This window comes from Microtus oregoni, unplaced genomic scaffold (genome assembly GCF_018167655.1).
Source record: "Microtus oregoni isolate MIOR12 unplaced genomic scaffold, Mior012 000070F_ref0000104, whole genome shotgun sequence".
Lineage (NCBI taxonomy): Eukaryota > Metazoa > Chordata > Mammalia > Rodentia > Cricetidae > Microtus > Microtus oregoni.
This window is the reverse complement of record NW_024543977.1, coordinates 5,643,836-5,668,250: the sequence shown is the minus strand read 5'-3', so window position 1 is coordinate 5,668,250 and position 24,415 is coordinate 5,643,836. Positions and strand designations below refer to the sequence as shown.

The 24,415-nt window shown below is 47.3% G+C and overlaps 1 protein-coding gene across 12 annotated transcripts in view; it reads right to left on the bottom strand.

Moving 5' to 3' along the window:
• The window catches only part of Svil (supervillin), a 194,984-nt gene extending 177,471 nt beyond the window's left edge, over positions 1-17,513 (bottom strand). For 4 of the 12 annotated variants that reach the window (XM_041641514.1, XM_041641517.1, XM_041641519.1 and 1 more), the window contains exon 1: positions 17,220-17,513. The gene's annotated coding sequence lies outside the window, so the exon portion shown is untranslated. Of the gene's footprint in view, positions 1-15,432; positions 15,736-17,219 lie in introns of those variants that run through there. The other 8 variants (XM_041641524.1, XM_041641525.1, XM_041641526.1 and 5 more) reach the window with 4 other exon arrangements.
• Positions 17,514-24,415: the final 6,902 nt, after the last annotated feature.

Genomic DNA, 24,415 nt, shown 5'->3' with positions numbered 1-24,415 from the left:
CTGTCTGGTGGGTTCTGAACGGCTTTAGTGCACTGCTAATTCCTGCACCTTCAGGAGAGGCTCCTAGCCTTCCAAGTTCACAATGGCTCCTTTAACAGCTGGAGCTGTGGCTTCCAAGTATGAAGCAGTGCACAGGCCTCTCCTCAGGACCAAGCAGTTTATGGGTGGAGGAGGAGCTCACTAGTAAGCACACTCACATTGCACAGGCCTCTCCCCCGGAACAAGTGGTTTACAGGTGGAGAAGGAGCTCACTAGTAAGCAAGCTCACAAGAAATCACAACACGGGATGCTGCTTTCACAAAGAAGCAGTAAATGCACGAGGTGACGAGTGTCAATTAGCCTGACTTGCTCATTGTGCCTTGCAGATGTGTATGCAAATATCACGTGCACATCCAGAAAGATGCACAATTACCTGCGTCAACTAAGAAAGCAAAGGTGTTTGTGCAGTTTTACGGTAATTCTGAAATGTTTTCTCGTCGGTCTCTCACCAGCAAGGGCTCTTTCCTCTCCCACCTCCTTCCTGAGGAGAACATAAACTAATCATAGACTTGTCTCAAGGAAATCATTTACTGCTCAAACTGAAACTGAAATTCTCCTCCCGATTATTTGAGAGGAGACAGAAAGGGTTTATTATGGAACACAAACTCCTAAAATAATTTAATCGTGATTGAAAATATGCAACCACTTACTAATATTCCTCTGGGGATTTAATGATTTCTCACAAAAAGTATCCCAGCCCCGAAGAGCCTCCAGCAACAGGCACGGTACACTGAAGTCAGCCCCAGGGCAGGGGAGGCAAGCATGGGCTTTTACCTAAGTGGTCAGTGCCAGTTGCCAGGGGTGCTCTCTCAACTCCAACTAACAGGGTCTCTCTTCTAAGAAGCCCACCTCAAGCACAGGCTAGAGGCCACCACCCCATTCCCATCATTCCTCCCAGCATGATACACGAATGAGATGTGTTTCCTAGTTTATCACCCACGCCAACTCCCTTTCTAGACCAAAGCTCCCTAAAGACAGGACCAAGCTGGCTCTCTGCATCCCTTACACCTCACACAGGGTAGACTGTGCGTGTGAGCAAATAAACACCCCAAGAATACAAATGCTTGCCATGGCCAGTGCCACCACCGTAATGAAAGGAGGAGGACATCCACAGATCTGTCCTAGGAGGAACTTCCTGGGACAAATGATCACCTGCCAGGACAGAAAAGCGGCTTGAGAGGTTCACCTTTCTCTTCTGCTCCTGTTTACTCAAAGTGGGGGTAACTGCTCCCCCACAGCATTGCTGCCAAAACATCTCTCCTGGCACCCATAGTGGAGTGTGATAGAGCAATTCTGCTCATTCTGCCAGGATTTGTGAACACACATGCATGCACGCATGCACAAGCATGTACACATACACAGAGAGACAGACAGACAGACCGAGACAGAGGAGAGGGAGAATATAAAATCCTCTGGAACACAAGTTAATGCGGCCATACCCCAAGTAGGGACTGGCATGAAGGTAAAGATGAAGGAGGTGACAGGAGCAGAAGCTGGGTGTTGGGGTGGGGGAGGGGCTGGCTGGAAAGCACGACATTGTAGTCCATGCTGAGCACTGTGTGCTAGCTTAGGTGCCTATGTCACTGCTCCCTCTATCATCCCTTCACCAACGAGGTAACCCCGAACACCCAGGGACCTGACCTCCTACATCTCAAGTTCTCAGAAGTCCTGGACTGGAGAGAAACACTGGCTTTTAATATAGTTAAAGAAGCTATTTCACAAGATCGCCTTTGCTATGCGCTAGACCGAAATGCTCCCAGAAGAACTGCTTAAACTATGTTGTGTGCCAGCCCTAGGGGGGCTATGCAACAGGACAAAGTAGGAACGAGAACTTTTTAATGACTTATTGATGAGTGTATACATTGCAAATCGATCACATTCTCCAGTTTCATATATTGGTAAATAAATAAAGTATTTTTAAGGGAGTATTTCTCTATCTGCATTTTGCTTAAGGGTGTGTGTATGTGTGCGTGTTTGTGTGTTCATGTGTGTGTGTGTGTGTGTGCTGCCAGGGATTAAAGCAAGGCATGCACATGCTAGGCAAAGGCCACTGAGCTAAATCTTCAGCCCCTCTAGGAATCTTTTTGTACCGACAAAATTAAGGTAAACTACATAAATTGTCATAGTCCAAAAGAAAGGATCTTTGTGGATGGCTGAATAACGGAGCAGTCTGTGCAAGCCTTGATTGGCAGCTCTATGGCAGAGACACTACAGGCTGCAGGTCTGAGCTGGAAGATAATCCTGGATTATGACAACGACCCCACCCACATAACCCCCAGTGCCCTTCCCAGGGATATGACCGTGTACTGCTCGTCCCACTTTCCTGTGAGTTTAAACATTTTCAAACTCTCAGTAATTTCCAGAAAAATTCCAAAAGAAGAAATAGGAAATCTTTCTAATCCTATGCCATTAATTTTGCATTAAGCTAACCCACTAGTTCCTATCTCTGCTTGTTCAAAGCTCCTTAGGGCAATGGCAACAGTAATGATGACAGCATCAGCAGGGATAAAAGCTCCAAACACACGACTTGATGGACTAGGAGGGCTGTCAAAGGAATAACCAGGGCGGGTGTGGCTATTGCCTGGCACTCTAACCCTCAAGAAGCCAAAGCTAAGGCAGGAGACTGGGCCACATAGATCCTACTTCAAAAAGAAACAAGGAAATAACTAAGAGCATTGTCACCAATTTTAGTGTGTGTGTGTGTGTGTGACATATTATAACAGAGTCAAAAAGAAAACACAAAACAGTGACATCGGAACCCGAATGTTCTGCCTCTGGAACGAGACCACTGCTTTCTGATGGGCGAATCTTTCTGCGACTGTCTTTGTGAATCTCACTGAAGACGATAATCAGGGGCAAGTACACTTTTACAATTCCCCAGTGGTGAGTATTTTAGGCGTTGTGGGCCATACGGGGCTGCTGCACTTTTCCAACTCTGTCACTGTAGCTTGAACAGATAAACAAATGAGGCTGTTTGTCAACACAACTTTATTATCACAAACAGATATCATGCCAAATTTGGCAGGCAAGCTAGTCCAACACACCCCTAACTACAAAGGACACATTAATGATATTCCAACACATTTAAGGGTTTTCCTCAGAATTTAGGAGTCTTCATCTTTAAATAGTTTAGAAAAAGTTAGACTTCGCCGGGCGGTGGTGGTGCACGCCTTTAATCCCAGCACCAGGGAGGCAGAGGCAGGCAGATCTCTGTGAGTTTGAGACCAGTCTGGTCTACAAGAGCTAGTTCCAGGACAGGTTCCAAAACCACAGAGAAACCCTGTCTTGAAAAACCAAAAAAAAAAAAAAAAGAAGAAGAAAAGAAAGAAAGAAAGAAAAAGTTAGACTTAACAATGCCAAGCAGTATTCTTTACTTCAAGGCCTCTTGAAGCACTTAATGTGTTTACAAGCTTCTAAAATCAAAACGCCCAAGGTTACGAGCTTCTAAAATCAAAACGCCCAAGGTATATGATGCACCAGATAGTCTGAATGCATGGCGGGGCAACTAGTAATATTTCAATTTGGGGAGGTCGACTGGGCAACAGTGTTGCAAGGGAATACCTACACTGAGGAGTAAGTAAAGGCCAACGACAGTGAAGTTATTCACCCAAGGCTATGCAGCAGATGGTGTCAGAAGGGCAAGTTAAGTAGGAACTAGACAATCCAATGCCTCCTGCATCGCTGCACTGTGCTCCCTCCCCCGCCACCCCTTCCTAAGGGCTTTCGGGGACACACTCTGACATAAGGCTAGGGGGTCTGCGTGTTGTGTTTTTCTTCAGAAAACAGGCAACATTTGATGGACTAGATGCCATCTCTGTATCTACTCCATACTAGATACTCTACTAGATACTCTGTGTCTAAAGTGGGAATAGGGGGTGGAGAAAAATCTTCCCAAGTCTCTAGACCCACTGAGGTGACTAAGCAGACTTCTATTCCCCTTAAGTTTAGTTCTACCTGAGCAAACAATAGCAGACAGCATGGAGCAAGCAACTGGGAAGTGAAGAGCACTGATGGGATTGGGGGAGGTCTCTGCAGGTAAAGGGCTTGCTGTGCAAGCATGAGGACCTGTGTTCAAATCCCCACCACACATATAAAAGCTGGATATGGCAGCCTCTGCCCGTAAGCACTTGGGGTGGAGTGATGCAGAAACAGGAGGATGCCAGGGATCACTTGCCAGAGTATAGCTGAATGAGAGAACTCCCGGTGAGCAAGAGTGAAGATTAACTAAGGAAGACACTTGTCCTTGACCTCTGCCCCCTCACAACGTATGTGCGCGCACACACACAAACACATACATGTACACACATACCACCACACACACAAACACTGGAGAGCATAAAGGACAAAATAAAAGGCACAAGAACCCTAAGGGCTAAGTGAGCATTCCCCCATTTCAGGTAAAATTCACACTTTAAAATATGAAGCAAAGTAATGTATTTCCAAATAAATGAATTTTCTAATATAAACTGAATTTTTGAGCTGATAAGGGGGTGTAGAGGGTCAATACAAGATGAGATGAAACAGAATCCATTTAGCCATGCTGAATACAACATTCTAGTTCATAAGGTGGTTTGTGAATTTCAGAATAGCCTCCTATATCATTTTCTTCTCAACACACTTAACAAACTCTCCAATTCCCCCACTTCTAGGTGGACTTTCATAACCTGTAAGATTAATAGAAGTGAAGATCTGAAAACGCCGTAGCCCACTAGGCCGAAGCAGCTTCCCCACCACCTCACGCTGGAGGGACGGGAGTGGTGAACAGAAAAGCCCCGTGGCTACAGGACACTCACCAAGGAAGTGCTGCCACAGTCATGGCAAGGGTAACTGTGGTGGGCTGGCACACACCGAGTGGCCTCCTTAGGTGGGCAGAATGGCCTGAGGTCCAACTTGTCCCAACAGTCCTGGCAGTGGGTGGCTGTCCAGCCCCTGAGGAACAGTCAGGAACATTCTAGACACCACTTATTTCCTCAGCTAGCCTTTCAACATTCCCAAATGCTATTTCTTTCTGAACAGAGAGAAGGAAACAGCTGCAGAACCGGAAGTGAGAGAGAGAGACTGCATAGGTACTGGCAGAGATCCCAAAGGTTGAGATGCAAAAGCATTGCAAGATCAGAAATAACCATATCTTGGATCATAGTTTCCTTATATTTTAAGGTGGAAAAAAACTAAATTAAGTGAGTTATATGGGAAACCACAAAGCTTACCAAAGTGCAACAGGGCATCCGATTAAGGCCAGTGCTCTGCTAACAGACTCTCAGGAGGTACTCCGGTTATAACAAACTGTCAGGAGGTATTGGGGTACAGTAGTCTGTCACGAGGTATTGGGGTTACAATAAACTGTCAGGAGGTATTGGGGGTACAGTAGACTGTCAGGAGGTATTGGGGTACAGTAGACTGTCAGGAGATATTGGGGTACAGTAGACTGTCAGGAGGTACTGAGGTACAGTAGACTGTCAGGAGGTACTGAGGTACAGTAGACTGTCAGGAGGTACAGGTGTACAGTAGGCTGTCAGGAGGTATTGGAGATATTAAATTACCAACCAAGCACTTTATAGATTTATGTACTATTACGCATCAGAAAGCATAATAGGTTTATAAAATGATAATATATCCCAAATTACTGCAAAAGATTTTTTGTCAATATGATAATAATAATAATAAAAGTATAGTAGTTAAGAAAAAGCTGGGACAATTTATACAAGAGTTGTGGAAGTTAAAAAAAATGACTTAACACTTGACCCAAACTTTCTGCACAAAAAGAGCTGTCCAGAAACTAAAAGATTAGGAAGCCAGTGACAACGCCACAATTCAATACAATATGAACTCTTAGAAAGAAAGAAGGAAGAGAAGAAGGGAGGGGAGTGGGAGAGAGGTCACACAGTGAAGAGGTGATTGATTGCTACCCGCTGGCCATTCTGATCAGATGTTTTACCTCTGGGGGCCTTGATGCTGTTTTCTCGGTGAAAGGGGATATCCGTTTTGCTGTTTTGGTTCCTTTTCTGTGGTTGAAAAAAAAAAAACCACCACAAGCAAGGCAACTTGTAAAAGGAGGTATTTATTTGGCGCTTATGGTTCCAGAGGATTGGTGTCCACAAGGCCAAGTGGAGGCAGCAGGTAGCAGACCTGGGAGCTGGAGCTGGAAGCTGAGAGCTGAGGGCTCACATCTCGATCACAGACGGGAGGCCAAGAGAGAACCCTAGAAATGGTGCAAGTGTTTAACTCTCAAAGCCAGCCTCCAGTGAAGTACCTTCCAGGCCACTACCTCATGAGCCTCAACAAATAGAGCCACCAACTGGGGACCAAGTTTTCAAATGTGGGAGACAGTTATCATCCAAACCAACACACAACACCACTAAATACATCACAAGAAGATTATGAAAAATGCGAGCAGAGTTCTTTGTACATAAACAACATAAAAGTATTTTACAAACATAAAATACAAAATAGATAAAAAAGTATTTGGTCACGAAAATACATTTAAAAAGTCATCTGAGATTTAAACTTGATATTTCAAAAGAGAAGGAGAGGAACAAGTCTCTACACACGAAACTTTTCTGATGAGCTTTTGTGTTGTCCTGGCCCTTCTCCCTATGCCGAACTTTTACAGAACACGGGGTCTGCAGGCATACTCATTCTCACATGTACTTGGGGATGGTAATGGACCCACCAAGCCTACCAGCGATGTTAAGGGACCCACCAAGCCTACCAGCAATGGGCTGAGAGTGCCTGCTGCCACAGCTCATTAATGTGCTCATTTGTCCCCAGAATCCAAAACAAAGGAAAAACCATTCTGAAAAGATGAAACAGAGCAGCCACTGTTGGGTAAACTATAAGCAACCCATGTGAATTTGGCAACCAAACAGGATTTAAAAACTCTGGGAGGAGAGCCAGCGAGATGACTCAGTGGGTAGAGACACTTGCATCTAGGCCTGACAACCTGAATTCCATCTCTGGGGCACACACAGTTCCCCCCAGTTGTTCTCGGACTTCTACACAGGCTTTGTGGCACCTGTGGAATCCCCACCCCATAAATAAATAAACTGTAAAAAAAAAAAATAAGTCTCCCTTTAAGAGGTGAAGAAAGATTGAGTGAAGACCATGCAGACACAGCACTGCTCTTGGTCAAGGCTTCATCTAGCTCAGTGTTTCCCACCTCCTAATGCTGCAGTTCCACATGTGGTGTCCCCAACCATAAGATTATTTAGATTCTACTTCATAACTATAATTTTGCTACTGTTATGACTAATAATGTAAACATCTGATATGCAGGAGATCTGATATGTGGCCCTGAAGGGTTTGAGACCCACAGGTTGAGAACCAATATTCTAGTTGAGCTGGAAACTGGGGAAGAAAGAAAGCTCTGGAGTGCTGCTGTCTGGCCTGAACGAGCATCTGCTCAGAAGTCAAAGTGAGCTCTCCATAGTAAGCTTACAGAATTCTGTAAAGTGTGTGTGTGTGTGTGTGTCTGTGTGTGTCTGTGTGTGTGTCTGTGTGTCTCTCTGTGTGTGGTAGGGAGCTACAAGCATGATGGTAGGAAACTGAGATATTACATCTTCAACTGAACACATGAAGCAAAGAGCTGACTAGAGTTGGGGCAAGGCAGTGAATTCTCAAAGCCTACCCTCCGTGGCTTACTTCCTCTAGCAAGGCCACACCTCCTAAACCTCTCCAAGCAGCACCACCATGTGGGGACCAAGTGTGAATTCCTGAGTCTGTGGGGAACATCTCGCATTTAGGCCTGCTTAAGATGGAACCGATTTTTACGTAGAAGAAAATAAAGACTTCCTCCAGCGCTCTAGGAACTAAGAACAGGAAAAGCACCATTTTGTGAAAAGTTTCGCTCATTTTTTAGCACAGAGATGTTAGGTTTATGTATATAATCAACTAAAACATTCATAACCCTGCAATTTTCTTGTTATGCATGTTTTTCATTTTCCTGGGAATTCAATGTCAGAAGTGTATTGTGATGAATGGTTTTCAAAAGATGATTAAATAATTCTGGGTCCAGTATGAAGCATGTGGGCTAAGAAGTGGGGGGATGAGTTCAGTTCCAACGTTTCCCAACAAATCCATTCTCAGGAGCAGAATGGACACGGTCTACCACTGCTTTAAGGACGTCCCCTCTACACTTGTTCTTCACTCTCGTGATCAGATCACTCACTTTTTCCCAGGAATCTAAGTCCTTAGTTCTATACACAGAACTTTTAGACTTGAAATCCATGAACAAAAACCGTAGTCTCTGGAAAAAGTTACATTAACTCCAAATTTTCAACTATGATGTTTTCTCATTAGAACCCAACCCAATGTACACCCTGGCAAGAGCTAACAGCACAGGACAGAACATTCTATACCATCTGGCAGCCAGGACCAGACAGTCACACACTTTCTTCAGTATGTATACACACACTTGTATACACGTGCTCTGCACAGGTGTGCATGCATGCATGTACTGCACTGGTGCGCACATGTGCCTGCACCGTTAAGCATGTGTGTCCTGTATTGGTGTGCACTTGGGCATTCTGTACTGATATGCACAATGTGTCCTGCATTAGCATGTACACACTTGTCCTGATAATTATATTCTGTTCAGCAAAGGGCCCATTTACACTGCAGAGATCTTAAGCATGGAAGCCACCTAGGCAGAAACTAGAGACAACTGGTTGTAATGTACAACACCCAGAGAAGAGGCAAAGAGGTATAAGCTGCCCTCTGTCCTGGAAGGCAGGAAAGCTGGGAGCATGCTGCTGCAGCACTCAGCAAAGGGAAAATAGGTCTCTTTACAAACACAGTTGGCAGAAATCTGAACACAGAGAACACTGTGAGGACACTCACTGAGACAGATCTGCATGGTGTGTTCCTTACACCGCAGGGAGGGGCTCTTTAAATCACTACTGAATATCCTTTACACAAGTGCCTCCAGACTTAGATTATCCTCCACAACAAACAGCCGCGGGGAAGGGGTCAAAGTGTGACAAGTACACACAAGAGTATACTGATAGAGCCCATAACTCATGACCCTGGATCTGGGTTCAGACCAAGATTGTCTTCTTATTTCATCTCTTCAGAGGCGCTGAGCCTCAGGTGGTTACAGCACCCCGCCTATTATCCTCTGGAATGGACCCTCCCCCCAGCACCTCCGTGTGCACAGGAGCCCTGACTGAAAGCTCTGTGAGCTGTATTCTCAACACCAGGAAAGTACACACACACACACACACACACACACACACACACTGCAGAAGGAGTAGTTTAGGTTCTGGGCAGGGAGAAGTTATTCGTGGGATCCTTAGCAAAACATAATCACAGAGCAAGGCAAGGACATCCAACAGCCAAGGGCTCCCTTCCCAAGATGCCTTCATTAGGATCAGTCTGATAAGGATTTCTAAGATTCACTCAGCAGCATAGGATCCTAGCCTCACCGTCAGAGCTCAGACATACCCAAGGACAAAAGGCCCCAGGACAACCACATAAGACCAATCTTCAGTGACTTACACACAACTCAGTCAGGCAACAAGGCACAAACTGCGTCCAAAGATTCTCCAGCAATATAATTTGAAAGGGGTGGGGCTGGAGCACAAATTAATTCTGCACTGCACGTACAATTTCCATTTGCAATCGGAAGGTATTCCAAAACAAGCATACATTTCAATTGCTCTCGGGTGCTGCCATGTGGAAGGAAAGCCAAAATAAATTCCAAACAATCTCCCCAAAGTTCAAGCCTTTAGAAGGCCTGACCTGACCAGTTTCTTAACTGGTATTTCCATACTTCAATTCCAAAGAACCTTTTCTAAAGGCAGAAGTTGCCTGGAAACAAAAACTTTGATAGTGTATTCAAAGCATCCTCTAGGCTAGAGGGAGGGGACAGCCAAAGGGAACTAACTCAGAACAAAGAGATAAATTTGCAAATTGTTGTAAAAACAAAGAGAAAAGAATTAGGAGGCAGGGTCCAAAAGGGGGTAAAGTAAGAAAGAGCAAAGCAGCCTAAAAGACGTGAAGCCCTGTTCCTGGAAACCCAGGGAAGTAGCAGGGAAACCCAGGGGCCGCTGCTGGGGTCAGGGTGGTGGGGACTTCCTCCCACTCAGAGCAGGCTGGATAGTGGGGGTTGCAATTGAATACCAATGACAGGTGGCAGAAGGGCATCCAAGGGAAACCTGTCTAAAGGTTTCCCTAAGACACTTGAGACCCGGAGCTGCCAGAAGGTGGCCAGTTGGGTGACAGCAGCAGACCAGGACAGGACAGGCAGAATGGCAGCCACAAGAAAGAGGTCCATCCAGGGCTGAGGGAGAGCTATCCCAGTATGCAGAGAGAGCAAGCCCCAGGCTGCTGAGGAGGGGCTCTGTGACTGCACCTCAGAGTCTGTCACCTTCAAGCTACAGGAAAGAAATGAAAGAAATGGGTGCTGTTTCCAAGCCCTGAGCAGCATGAGGTAGAAGGGAGAACATGTCACTCCCAGGGAGAAACATGTTTACTTCCCAAGGGTTCTTCTGTGAGAAGGATTGGCCAGGTCACTTCTGCTATTGTTAATTGGTCTTTGTAAGATATATTTTTATTGTCTTTAATCACATGTAGGGGTGTGTGTGTGTGTGTGTGTTTGTGTGTGTGTGTGCACGCATGCGCGTGGGTATGTATATGTGAGTACAAGTTCCCTCAGAAGCCAGGGCACTGGATTCTCAAGAGCAATTGTGAGCTGCCTGATGTGGCTGCTGGAACCAAACATCGGTGCTCCTAACCCTGAGCCATCTCTTCAGCACAGGCCAGGTTAATTTTGGCTTCCCATCTATGATATCTTCGGAAAATCTACAGCATCCAAACCACTGAACAGAAATGAACCATTCTATGCTATAAATGTGGAGTCATCTCTGAAAGATGTTGACCTGGCTGAGAAAGGAAAATGAGTCCAGGAACCCATAATAGGTCTTTGTATGCACACAGGGATATACGCACAGAGGTGTGTGTGTGTGTGTGTGTGTGTGTGTGTGTGTGTGTGTGTGCAGGCATACATGCACATGTAACAGAAAGGAGGGCTGTGTGCCTTAGGAAATAATATTTATGGATAGCTTTTTGTCAAGAGAATAATGGCAATGCAAAAGTTATAATAAAAGGATCTATCCCAGGGAAAGTGTTCAAGATCTGGGCAGGACCACTGTGGTCAGGACAAGCACAAGGAATCTCAGAAGCCAAAACCAGATTAAAGCTCTTCTGTGGAGTTGACCCTTCCAACACCCAGCTAGGCATGGGCTGAATTTGGAGTCAGGAGATTCGTGTAGTGCTAGCCTCAGTTTCTTCTGTGACAAGAGACGCTTGCTCATCAGTCCTAAGGACCAGGCTGGACATCCTTGATAGCCCAAAGTGAAAATAACAAGAAAACCAACCAAAAATGGAAGTAGTATAAAAACCTCTGGGCTCTGTTCAAGCAGATGAAGTACAAAGTGTGTGCGTATGTTAAGGGGGCCATGGAGGGCGGGATGAAGAACTGAGAAGAGCAGGGTCTAACTCAGTGATAACAGACAAATCCTATAGAGGGACTAGGAGCCAGGGGGCTCAAGGCCCATGCATTTTATAACTTCTCACAGAGCAAAGGAGACAGAGGCCAAGTGCAGTCCAATAGAGACTGTAACTTACACTGTGGCGACTGAAGGGCCATCAACTCACAGTTTGCCTTAATGAAGATGGTTGTTTCAGGACCCTGGGCAAGCGCTAGGAGGCATGGAGGCTTAGGTGGTGATAAGTGTCTCCCCAACAACAACAGGCATTCCCTTCTTAGTACAGGTTTTCTTTTCATAGTAATTCTTTGAGAACCACATACAATGTGTGCTAATAATATCCGCCTCTCAAGCAGTGGCTCTCAACCTGTGGGTCACATACCAGATACCTTGCCATATCTGATGTTTACATTATGATTTAGAACACTAGAAAAATTACAGTTATGAAGTAGCAACAAAATAATTTCATGGTTGGGTCACCACAACATGAAGAACTGTATTAAAGGGTCACAGCATTAGGAAGGCTGAGAGCCACCACACTAGAACAATGTATAGAGTTAAGCCAGATACATATGGCACAGGTTTGTTTTTGTTTTGTTTTCAAGACAGGATTTCTCTGTAGCTTTGAAGCCAGTCCTGGAACCAGCTCTTGTAGATGAGGCTGGCCTAGAACTCACAGAGATCCTCCTGCCTCCGCCTCCCACGTGCTGGGATTAAAGGCCTGCACCACCACTGCCCGGCTATGGCACGGTTTTTTAAAACATGTAATTCTACTGCTAGATTTAACACTTTATTAGTTGCTGAAATATAAATCAGATGTTGTTTTAAGTGTGAGAAAACTATACCTACTAGTTATCCCTTAAAATTAATTTGAAGGGCTGGAGAGATGGTTCAGCAAGTAGGAGTGTATACTGTTCTTTGAGGGGACACCAGTTTAGTTCCCAGCACCCATGTAGGGAGCTCATAATCACCTGCAACTCCAGTTTCAGAATATCTGATGACCTCTTTAGACCTCTGGGAGCACCTACATGCCCATATATAGACATATACAATAATTGAAAAGAATATTAAAAGAATCTTTCAAAAAGTTATTTAGACAAAAGAAAAATAAAGTTGTGACATTGCTTTTAAGACTCAGCTTGACAGGCTCCAGGGAATCTAACACCTTGGGAATCTAACAGGGAATCTAACAGGGAATCTGTCTTCCTTGGGCTCCTGCATTCAAGTGTGCATACCAATACGACATGTGTGCATGCGCAGACACACACACATACACACACACTTAGAAAAGAAAATGTTTAAAACAATTACCTTGAAAAGGAAAGTTGTGCCATTTGTTTTGAAGTCTTGTCCTGACAAACCCTAACTCTGTCTGGAACACCGCTGATGTTACAGAGACACGTGAGACCACTTAAAAGGCTGCAGGTTAACAATGCTTCCAGGATTTTAACCTCCCCATTACTGGACAAAAGCAGTAAATGGAACTTCAGTGGTCCAGCAGCTGGCAAGTTCTCTCCCTTATGCAAAAACGTGGTGGAACAGCTGGGGAATGCAAGCGGCTTTGGAACAGGCTGCTATGTGATCCAAAATAACACCGCCTGTTCATCATCCCCACAAAGGAAGCAACAGTGCAGGGTGGGCCTGGCGCATGTCCTGCAGCTGCTTCAGACTGCACACTGGGGCACAAGTGGCTACAAATGGAGCTAACGGCACAAAGCTTCAGGGAGGGAGAAGCCAGTTATAGGGTCAGCTCATTTTCCAGGGTGGGAGAGCTACACTCCATGCCCATATGTGGGATCTGCACAGTGACAGAGCCTCTGTCTCCCAGCTACACCAAAGACAGCCACGCCACAGCTGCGAATGGCGTGACGGAACCGCCAAAATTTCAACTTGTTTTTGAAAGATAAAGGTGCAAAATCCAGAAGAGAAGGAGAGGAGGGGAGAGCAGACAGAATAGTTCTCCATTTAGGGTTATGAAGCTGAAAACTCTCCCAGGGTTTTCTCATGTGGAATGGACACCCTGGCTGCTCTGTGTTTCTTCAGCTTTATCCCTGTGTGTCTTCTTCCAGCAGCTTCTAAAAGCACAGCAATTTTCAGGTCCTACAGTCCACCACGCTTGAGAAAACATGGCTGAACAACAAGGAGAGCTCCGCTCCCCTTCCTCCCCGGCCTCTTACAGACTCAGCAAACAGCAGTATTCTCCAAGTAAAATGGTCCTCTTTCCAAGACTGCGAGGCACAGTTTGCCAGAAGCAGACTCTCTTTTCTTTAGTGTTATAGATGGCTCATTAATTGGACAGAAAAGAAATGAATACTTACTTCCTTTTCCCAGTTCAGTTTTAAGGTCTTTTTTTTTCAGTCTTGTCTTGGTGGTAATTTGGACATTCTCTTTAAATCTAAAGGAAAGGGAAATGACTGGAAAGCTAGCCACAAAATTACCCAGTGGCGCAGCCAGGAGGAAAGCCTCATAGTTCCGGAGGCCCTTGCAAATTCCTCCTGCAAGTGGACAAAGTTTCCATCACCAACAACCCACCCCCCCAACCTCACAGCTTGCTGACGAAGAGAAATTCCACAGTGCACAATACTAAAAACCTGACAAAGCGGGGTGGGATGAGGCCGAGCAAGCTGTTGCTTATCTCGGTCTTTACCTGTCTAGATGCCACACGGAAGGAAAGACCTCACTGGTTGGTTGAGCAGCTACTATGTGCTGGGTACCATGCCAAGAATCTTACAAACATTATCTAATTTTATCCTGTAGCTGGAAATCAGGCTAGACTACTATTATCTCAATCTTAAAGGAGGAAAATGAAGCTCAGAGAGGTTGCGCAGTTGGCTAAGGCAACGTTAGTGGCAGATAGTGTTAGTGTTAGCCCGAGGCCAGCCACTTTGACCCCACAGGTCTGGCCTTCACTCATTACCCCTGGGTGTTCCCATGGCTGGCACAACACTAAGACAATCTGAACCCCAGAGTGTTATGCTAGAGTCACACACCTCTCTTTTTAAAGCCACACATTTCAGAAGCATTAGGGGTCATACGGAAGCCCCTGTCTTAAACATGAGCTCAGCGTTCCTAGAACCATGTAGACAGTATATTCTTAGGGCTGTAAAAGAAACTGCTGGGGGTAGGGTCGTTACAAATTCCTCAGGAAAAGCAACTTCCAAAGCAGCTCTCATTAAATTTAACACACACTTTCAGCCCTGTGGCCATGTCACATAGGGTGGGGCCTGGCTATCTCGTGCTGGGGATAATTCCCCGCCCCAGGGCCACCTGTGAGGAAAGCACAGGCAGTGGTGACTCTTCTCAGAGGACTGCCCTGTAATTCTACAGAAAGGTTCTTGGTTTTCGTTTTTTGTTTTTTTTTTTTTTTAAGATTTAATTCTTCCACGTTCCTTAAACTTCACAAAAAGTTGGTGTCACTCGAGTGGTGGCATTAACGGAAGAAGTCTAAAATCCAACTAGATCAAATGTGTCCAGGATTACAGCACGGACTCAATAATCTATCAAAAAAAAGTCATGCCTGAAACCCCAGCACTCAGAAGACTGAGTCAGAGGCGCTGCCCTGAGTTCCGACAGTCTAAGCCACAGCATGAAACCCTCTCTCAAAACAACAAAACCAAACCAAGCAGAATCTCTTTAGAAACAGCCTTTTCTGCAACAGCAAGCATCCAGCACCCCTTCTGGAGCAGGACCGACCGCTAGTGGACCTTTTGGCTCTTTAAGTTTAGTTTCCAGAGCCCACCCTCTGAAGGAGGCGTGAGATGCAAAGTAGAATCAGAGGGATTTTCCTAAGTACCAAGTGCGTCATCAAAGCCAGCCAGCCCTGCGCTTACCGCAGCAGGCTGTGGCGAGGCTGGGCTGAGAGATGTGTCAAGGTGACTTAGGTTCTAACCCTGGGGCTGAGGGCACCTACCAGCAGAGTGTGGCAGTCTGGTTTTCACATAAGCAACACTTCTTCCCCTTAGGTCCCGGTCCTGAGACACACAGGGAAGCCTCCCCTGTGATCCATCGGCGTGACAATAATCGTGCCTGTGCTAGAGACTGTAGTGGACAACTTGAGATGGAGACGCAGTGGTAGAAACCAAGTGGCCTCTTCCCTTCGACGGTACCGCAACTTCGATAAACTGACTTCAACAGGTCTGCAAGTCCTACACGGCAGGCCCTTAAACCTGCACCGGACCCATACCGTGACTGAGACTCGGAATTTCTTCTGTTACTGTTCACAGTAATACAATCAACACTTTCTGGGGCTCCACTTTCTAGATGCAGGGGCTACCGACTGTCACCCGTGCTAAGCCCCGCCCCTGGGGAGCCGGCGCGCTTACACCAAGGGGAGGGTCATGGGCAGGCGGTGGCAGCGCTCGCCCAGCGGCCAGTTCAAACCCGGGCAAGCCCTACCAAGGCGCGTCCCAGGGCGCAGGAGCCCAGGCAATCCCCGGCGACTAGAGAAAAGAAGGAGACCACGAAATTAAAATTGCGTTTGCTCGTGCACCCTGGCCCAGGAGCCCTCCTTCCCGCCCCTCCTCTCACCTAACTTCCCCGAAACTCCAAAATCCAAACACTGTCGGACCTCCCCTCAGGGGCAGCGGGACGGAAGTGGGTGGAAGCGGCAGCCTCACGGTGCCTTTGTTACCGCCCGGGACCCCGCGAGCTAAAACAGCATCCGGTGGTAGCGGCCTATGGACCCGCCGCCCGTCCAGGCTGGTGTCTTCCGGGTTCCAGCCTCGCCCCCGCAGAGCTGCGGGCAGCCCTGAAACCGACCCCGTACCCCCGCCTGGGGAGGTACACAGCGGCATCCCGAGACAGACGTCCTTGGCCCAGTGCTGCCTCAGAGCTCCGGGTCACTCCTTACCTTGCAGAGACTCTGCGCGCCTCCTAGACACTTTCACAGCCTCCCGCGGCACAGCAGCCCCACAGTCCCGACCAGTGTCTCCCCGGCTACTCGCCGCCTCTTTGCAACTGAGCCCGGCTCACCCACCCCACCCCCGCCGCTGGATGATTCACCGGGCTCCTTACCTGGAGCTTCGCAAATCCCCTCCCCTCTACTGGCCCGGGTGGTGATCAGGAGCTGGCGCCCTCTGTCGGGCCACCAAGAGCAGCCCCGCAGGCCACTCATAGCAGGGACACCCCTTTCAGAACGCAGGGACGGTCTGAGCCAGATCCTAAAAGCTGTGCCTGCGCCCCAACAGGCACGAAAGGCCAAAGTTACCCCCTTGCAGACCAAGCGGCGCAGTTCTGTCACCAGCCCCCTTCCCCGCCCCGCGCCCTCATCCACAATACGCACGTGCAGTTTTTAAAACACTGGAAGAGCAGCGTTTACAGTGTTCAAACTAAGTTTGTGCCCAGAGTCTCAGTGCCTCTCCTATGCCTGGACTGAAGAGACGGAAAGAAAGGACGGGAGTCTGTGACACCAGGATCTCCCTGTAGGAAGAGGCTCCCTGGGAGCTCCAGGTGCGGTGGCAGCCGCCGGGCTTGGGGTGCTGGGTCGGGTCGCGTCTGAAGGCCAGGCTGGGGGTGTGGCTACATGCTGCCTCGCTCTGCTCTCTCGGCGAGGTAAACACACTTCGGCTGCTTACCTCTCAGCCTCCTGCAGGTCCACAGTGCAACTTAAGGGTCCCGTTGGGAAAACATCTCGGCGCGAAGGCCTGGTCCAGACCAGAAGAACGTCCTCTGGGACCCCACCTTCCCGACCCTACTCACCCTCTCTGCGCTTCTGCGCAGCTGCTTTCGCCCACCTGCCGCCCGGCGCCTGCAACAAGCTCCCCGTGGTCCGGGGGACGCACAATCGCGCTGAACCCCAGGTCCGCAGCACAGTCCTCAGCCCGGGCTAGCTCTCTAGGAGGCCGCGGGCAGAGTCTGCACCTCTTCGGATGGTCTCAGTGTCTGGAAGAGAGTGATCTGCGGGCTCAGAACTGACCTAGCGCCTCCTTCCCAGACAGCCGGTGCACGAATCTCCGCGCGGCGGGCGGGAGCCGGGTATTAATTGTGGGGCCCCCGGGTGTCCGCCGCCTGGCGCTCTGAGTGGCTCAGATGGCGCGCCAGGCCAGCGGAGCTGGTGCGACCCACCCCCTCGGCGCGCTCCCGCCCAGGCCGGGCCCGGGTACGCGCCCCGCGCACGCGCCCCACCGCTCCTAGGCTCATCCGCCCTAGGCTCTATTTACCCGAAGCTTCCGGGAGTCAGAGACGCTGCTCACCTCCGAGTCCCCAAGCGACTGGCGTGAGCTTCCAGCGGTTCTAGTGATAGGACCTGGCAACCCGAGTGAACGTTGCAGCCTGTAGCGCTCTGGGCTGGTTGCCAAGGAGATCCACCTTGCTAGGCACTCACATCTGTGCTAAGTCCAGTCTCACCACTGCCGCCACCACCACTACCACCGACTCCAGGGGAATTTACCAATCCTCATTGCTGGAGCTCTCGAATCCGTTAACACAAGGCTTCAAACCTTTACCACTCAAGTTGCAGGTGGGGCCAGGCAGTTTGCATTTCTCACATGCTCCGAGGTGATGCTGAGTTCAAGTTTGTGGAAATGCAGTGTGAAGAGCAGAGCGACAGAGAAATCTATCTAAGGAAATACATTATGTTTCTGTTTGAGCAGAGTGTTAGAACTGAACTTCCTTCCAGTTCCTGCTAGCTTACTTAGGGTGTTCAGTTCTTATTTTCCCCCCTCTGGAGTTTGTTCCTAGCTCACACCGAACAGGCCCAAAAGGAGAAAGCAAAGTAAGTGTATTTGCTTAGGGCTGACTATCGAGAAGTCACAAACTCGGGACTTTGTGGAGGGCTTATTTCCCTGCTGCTCGGGAATTCGGTCATCCAAGATCAAGGTGCTGGCAAGCTTGGCGTTTCTCCTAAGGCTTATAGATGTCCCTCTTTCCTGTGCCTTCACCTGGTCTTCCCTGATCCTGTCGCTATCCAAATCTCTTATGAAAACTTATAAAATAGTTGCAACTTAATTACCCCTTTGAAGACATGTTGCCAATGCAGTAGCATTCTGAACTTAGGGCTGGGATCTTCACGAACCAAGTGAATGGGATATAGACCATTGATATAGATATATTCAATGCCAATATACTAGAGAGGAAATTGAGGGTTTTTCTTCCAAAGCCCCCACCCTACCCTTCTTCCCTCCACCTACGCAGACATGTGGAGTGGACTTGGCACGCATGTGTGCGTGCCCGCATGCGCGCGTGCACACACACACACACACACACACACACACACACACACACAGTGATGGGAAACCATGACACCCACAGCAGACCCTGGCTGTGTTGAGTAAGCACAGGAAAGCTTCTTCCTGCTTGGATCCGAGAATGCCTGCGAATCTGCAGACGGTGTAGACAGGAGGGGGAGGGAAGTGTTTGTGTCCAGGCCAAGCTAAGGAAAGGCTCAGCGGAGTAAGTTACTCCTTTCAGCCGGAGACCTTCTCAAGGCCTCAGCCCCAGACTCTACTGTCCCACCTTTCTTTGTGGGTTCATCTAAACCCTTTCTTCTCCAGGCCAGGCACCCCTGCATCTTTCAGGCCTGTGCTGGCTAGTTTAATGTCAACTTGACACAAGCTAAAGTCTTGTTTGTCCTCAACTGAGAAAATGCCTCCATATGTTCAGGCTGCAGGAAAGCCTGTAGGACATTTTTTTAAATCAGTAATTGATGTGAGAGGGCCCAGCCCATTGTAGGTGGTACCGCACCTGGCCTGGTGGTCCTGGGTTCTACAAGAAAGTAACTGAGCAAGTCTGGAGGAACAAACCAGCCAGCAGTATTCCCCTATAGCCTCTATCAGCTCCTGCTTTCAGGAGCCCTGTTGGAGCTCCTGTCCTAACTTCCTTCAATGATGAACTAAGATGTGGAAGTGTAAGCCAAACAGATTCTCTTCTCCCTAGCTTATTTCGTCATTGTGTTTTACCATAGCAATAGTAACCTTAACTAAGGTGAGGTCGCAAGAGTCTCAGTGCCACCTAACCTAGTGATTGAAGTCCACCCCCCACCCGAGTGTGACACAAACCCACTGACTCTAACATTGCCTGCTGGGAATATGAGAGCAATCCCAGGCATAAACTTTGCATTTTGCTGATTCAAGCCACCAGCTACTCAATCCTTGACACCTCTCATAACCCTTTTCTGTGCTCCCTCCACCATTGCTGCCATCTACGTCATTCCCACTATTTCCTCTTTGGCTTTCAGCAATCTCCTAGTAAGACCCCTCCCTAGTCTGACTCTTCAGTCAGTGTCCTCCCCATTCTGCCTTAAATGGTGTTGCAAATAGAGCCTGGAGTCCTGCTTAAGCCCAGGGTTCTCCCTGGGGCCTCAGTCAACACCTTGACTTGCTTGAGGATTACTCTGTCTGCCCTTGCCTCCCTTCATAGGGACAATTCACATGTGACGCCTACATGTCCAAGTGTACCTTATCTCCAAGCTTCAGAACACCAACACTCCTACCTGTCTAGTTCCCCTGCCTGCCACCTCCTGGAGGCCCACACCCTTTCAGCTCTGTCCATGAGCCCTAATCATAACCCTTAAAACGCTGGCCTGTGTTCCCACCATTATTAAGTGTCTTCCACTATTCTACTGTGGACACCCAGAGAACAAGGACCTCATCCACTTTGGGAAAGCCTGAAGACTAGACTGACCTTGATTCTCCAAAAATATTTAATATGCATATATGCAAATATGTACATACACTATATATTTATGCATATAATATATACACACATTAAAGAATGAATTAAGTCTTGGAGATCCAAAATCGTTGGTAAAATCTAGCATTCACTTACAAATTACCTATCTTGAGTGGTCCCCATTTTTATGGTAATATTTTGTGAAAATTCTCTCCTAAGTCACCTCCTACTTACAGTATATCTTCCGGCGCTCTTTTGCTTCTGTGGCCTTAGGGTCCGTGAGACAGAGGTTTTCAGGATACTCATCCCAAACTGTGCTTTTGGACAAACAACACCTTCTTCTTCTCTTTTTCCTCCTTTTCAGTTTTTAAATCTTTTATTGCATTTTTTTTATCTATCTGTAGCTCTATGTATGGAAGGTGTGTGTGCCACAGTGCACCCGTGGGTCAGAGACAGAGTCTGCTCTCTCCCTCTACCAAGCGGGTCCTGGGGATGGAACTTGGGTTGTCAGGTTTGGGAGTGGGGGACTTTACCTGCTGAGCCACCCTCTACTCACAATTTTTAGTTAGTTGAGAGAGGGGTTCATGTAGCTCCGGCTGGCCTAAAATTCACTAAACAGCTGACTAGGAACTCCTGATCCTCCTGACTTGACCCGCTGGGTGTTGGGATTACAGGCATACACCCCTCTGGCCTATCTTATTTCTTATGAAGCAAAATTAGAAATAAAACAGTAAAGTATATCCTTAGTAGAGCATTTAAGTTTACTATATTTTCAAGGTGAGTGAGTGACAATGTGTACGCGTGCGTGCGTGTGTGCGTGCGTGCGTCTGTGTGTGTAGGCCTGTGTCTCCTGTGTCACCAAATGGGCTTCTTCCTGTGGATCATGATTTAAAAGCCCAAGTGTCCCTCCCTTAGGCAGCTAGAGAGTATTACCAAAGAACACCCGGATCAGAGAAGGGGTGAGTTAAGAGAACATTCTCTGGGGTAGACTTAAAATCAAGAACTAGCAGAGCAGATACTGAAACACAGTGTCCCCTCTACAAGGAGTAGGTGGCCTTGTAATGCTTCTGTGGATGGAAGACATACAGGTGTACAAGATGGGAGTGAGCCTGTTGTGGGAAGACATAAAACTAGTGATTCAGAAAAGTAGAGAGAAGCCAAAGGAGCCAGTGTGGATGGAGGTTCCCCAAACAGGCAAGAGTGCAGTGAGTTTGGGTTAAGAATAATCCACGGCTGCAGAGTGTTACTGAACCGTGCTTTGTGCAAATAAAAGTAAGGCTTGCTCTGTTGGAGCAGGTGTGAAAGGCCCAGAGCCAGCTGCAGTGCTCAGGATGATGTGCCCAGTGTCTGAGCTCTGATAATACCGAGGCTGCAAGGCCAGGAACAGGGACAGAATGAGATAGGATTGTTTAACAAGGGAGCCTTGGAAACTACAGCCTTGATAGCTATGCCAAGTCTGCCCAACATCTTAGACGCCTTTACATGGGGAAGCAAGCCCCAGCCCACAAGTGTTCAGAAGGCACTGTTCTCCCTCCTTAGCCTGAAGTTTGGAGTCTGTTGAATGTTGCCATGTAAGCAAAGGTTACATATTATTGCTGTAATAGTTTTTCATTGCATTGGTTACTGCAGTCTGGACAGACTAGAAGAATTTAAACTTGGACCCCAGGATGACGGTAGATGAAAATTTTTAGAAGGAAGACAAATAAGGTGAGCTGAAAACAGCCAAAATTATAAAAGAAAGATCTTTAAAAGACAACTCTGGTAGTCTTGCTTCTCAGCAGAAAGGAGCGTGGTGGTCATGAATGTCATTAAGCCATTACGTTTTGTTTTTGTAAGGGAGGCAGAATCTGAAAGAAATCAGGCTGGGACAAGCATGAGTCTTACAAAACTTAACAATGGGTTCCAGAATCTTTTTCCTCTTCAGATTCGGGAGTTGATCAGAATAAGTTGTGGTTGTGAAATCTTCCTGTAGTCTGCACTATTTTTTGAAGCTATTCTTTACTGGGCCTGTCTCAGCCATTGAAACTAAGCTAGGTGGCTGTCAGCTGGAATTTTTTTTTTTATTCTCAAATGCAAAGAAAACTCCTCAGCTCTATTTAATTTTCCACTCTCTGTTCTGACTTTATCATTAATAATACTCAGAAAATAAGCAGGGGTGTGGCTACTAATAGGGGTATACAGCCAAATGAACACGTGTGTTAACTTGAAGAGAAAAGGTCTCACTAAGTCAAGCCATGGTGTCCTGCAACTCATGGCCTCCAGTGACCTTCCCACTTCAGCCTTTGCAGTAGCTGGGATACAGGGATTTACAGCATGTGCTTGCCTTTAATAAAAGGTTATAAAGGTTGGTAACAGACTCTCCCCCTCGTGGCTCCATCCACTGGAGCATGCCATGTTTGGTCAAAGCGGTTGTACAAAGCACACACCCAGTTACTTTATACTCTTCATGGATTTAAAGTAGCCAAACAGCCCACAATAAGGGGCTGAACTGTGAAAGTCAACAATGCATAGGCTATACCAAGAAGAGACATGTTTAACTACTGTCTGCCATCACTGCTTCTTCCCAGCCTCTGGTTGCTTGCTATCACTTTTCTAATTTGGACTTAGAGTTTGCTACTCCTAAAACTTACAGAGCCAGATGGCATGTGTTCTGAGCTAAGTTATTCTTGGTAAGTGATGTAACCTCTGTGTCAGTCTCCACACCTGTAACTTGGGGACAGTAATACCCACTTCTCAAGGCAGTTGTTGCGAACTAAGGATACTGGCCCAACTTAGAGTGCTACCCCAAGCATAGCAACCAGGCACTACTTATTGCTGAGAGTCTTAATCATTCTCAGCTCATCTTCGGCCCTTGGCCCCTCAGGAAATTATCTATTTGATGACAACCACATTTGTATTTCATTCAGTGTTGTCATCTGTATGTGGACTTTCAAGTTTCATCAAAAACATTTCACTCCTGTGCTATAGCAAACTCTTCCTGGATTCTTTAGGACTTGTACTTGATGAGAAGGACTTGGCTTGGCAGCTCTGTATTTGAGCTAATGGGCCAAATAGACATTTCTCATGGCCACTGGCAAGTGAAGTTTGGGGATGTCCTGTTTTTTGTTTTGTGTTCTGAAACAGAGTCTCATTATGTGACCCAGGCCAACTTGGAGCTCAACACTTCCCTTCCTCTTCCTACTGAGTGCTGGGGCCACAGGTATGGGCTATGGAATTTCGGCTGAGCTTTTCCCAACACATCGTGTGGCCCTGCTGCTCTGACTGAAAGTTGTTCTCTGTGCCTGGGTTTCCTTCCTAAAAATGCCCAGGGTCTCCAAGTTTGTTATCTGTCGTCCTGTCACTGGTTACTTGTGAAGTTCCTTAAGGGTGCCCCTCAAAGCTATCACTACAGCATGCAAAGATACAAAGGACAAGGACTCAACTGTGACACAGGAGTAGAATTGATTCAGTGACAAGGTATGGTGGAAAGAAAGTTCTCAGGAAAAGATGCATCTGTATTCTAAAGTCGTCGAAGTCCCGTGTTATTTCCTTCAGATTGTAGGTGGTGTGTGTGTGTGTGTGTGTGTGATGTGCATGTAACTGTGCGTATGCATGTGCACATGTATGTAGCATATGTGAATGTGAGGGATACACACCTATGGAGCGAGTGGAAAGGAAAGGACACAGAGTATCTTCCCCTGTCATTTCGCATCCTATTTTTTAAACTCTCTCTTCCTCAGTTTGCTGGCCACCAGCAAACTCCAAAGATCCCCCTGTCCCCACCCCACCCTCCTGTATATTAGGGTTGCATGCACATGCAGCAGGCTTTGCTTCTATTCGGGTGCTAAGGATCCTCTTACAGCACACATGCTCTTACCCACTGAACCATCTTCCCACTTTAGATTTTTACAGTGATATCAGCACAGAAGTGTCTGAGTGACAGTGGCAATGATGCCACCTCACCTGCTGCAGCATTGGTCAACACAGAAGCGAGCTAATCTGTGGCTTCCTGGTGACTCCACACTGGCACCCCTGCAGCACATCCAGACTCTGTGATTGACAATGGTCTTTGTAGACTTGAAGTTTCCTGAACATCTTTGAATTTTTGCCTTATATTTGCCTTAGTGTTCTAAGGCAAAGCCCATGCAGCAATGAAGCTCTCCCTGCCAAAAAAACGAAACAACAAAAAAACCCAACAACAACAACAAAAAAAAAAACCAGTCAGCTGATACCCAGGGTAACAATGCTTCTTGTGGCTGAGGACCTTCATGCCTCTGCCCATCATGGAGTTATTGCGGACAAGGCAG